This window comes from Antrostomus carolinensis, unplaced genomic scaffold, assembly GCF_000700745.2.
Source record: "Antrostomus carolinensis isolate BGI_N321 unplaced genomic scaffold, ASM70074v2 scaffold562, whole genome shotgun sequence".
In the NCBI taxonomy this organism is placed as follows: Eukaryota; Metazoa; Chordata; class Aves; order Caprimulgiformes; family Caprimulgidae; genus Antrostomus; species Antrostomus carolinensis.
The window spans coordinates 40,244-40,975 of NW_010301378.1; the positions used below are offsets into that span (position 1 = coordinate 40,244).

General features: G+C 46.9%; 1 protein-coding gene across 1 annotated transcript in view; it reads right to left on the reverse strand.

Moving 5' to 3' along the window:
* Positions 1-289: 289 nt before the first annotated feature.
* LOC104521420 (pre-B-cell leukemia transcription factor 3-like) overlaps positions 290-732 on the reverse strand; it is a 37,227-nt gene continuing 36,784 nt past the window's right edge. The window contains 1 exon segment of the mRNA XM_010163408.2: positions 290-732. This exon segment is cut by the window's right edge and continues 1,130 nt beyond it. The gene's annotated coding sequence lies outside the window, so the exon portion shown is untranslated.

Genomic DNA, 732 nt, shown 5'->3' on the forward strand with positions numbered 1-732 from the left:
TCTAAAGGACTGACCCCTTCCTCCACCTCCCCTTGAATTGCTGCTCCTGAGCAGAGCAGGGTGGGAGCGGAGGCCGGGGCTGGCAGGGGCTGATCATGGGTGGGATCCCCTGCTCCCTGCCAGGACGTGCATCTCCCAGCACTTCCAGTCTCCTCCGGGCGAGAGGACACCAGGATCTGCCGGTATTTAAGGAAACGCTCAGCTCCTGCTTGGTGCCAGCGTGCACCTCTGGTGGCCCACGCGTCTCCTAGGGCCGAGTGACACTGAGCGGGAAGAAATTACGTCAACGTTTGATCATGAAAGCAAAAAGTTTATTCATGTTTGAAACTACATATAACTACCACGAGGAAGACTTTTCAATCCAGGGTGTAATCCAGTTAGAAAGTAACACGAAACGGTTTAATACATTAGAATCACTGCCACAAATTATTTTCATGACTCAATCAGTTTCAGAATCGCATACAATACAAAAGAGAGAGAGAAAGGGCCCCCTGTTACACAGGGGGAATGTACAGTACCGAATACTGAAGTCTGTATGCATTACAATTAGTTGTTGGTTTTTGCGTGGATTAGTAACAAGATGAAGAACATTCAAAATGTTTCTCAGTATTTACAACAGTTTCACTGTTTTGTGTTAAACCCCAGCCCCACATCTCCGCTTCCGCTCCTTTAAAAGTTGCCAACGCAACCCTGATTCTTTGAAAAGATTACAATGTACATTACATTTCAATG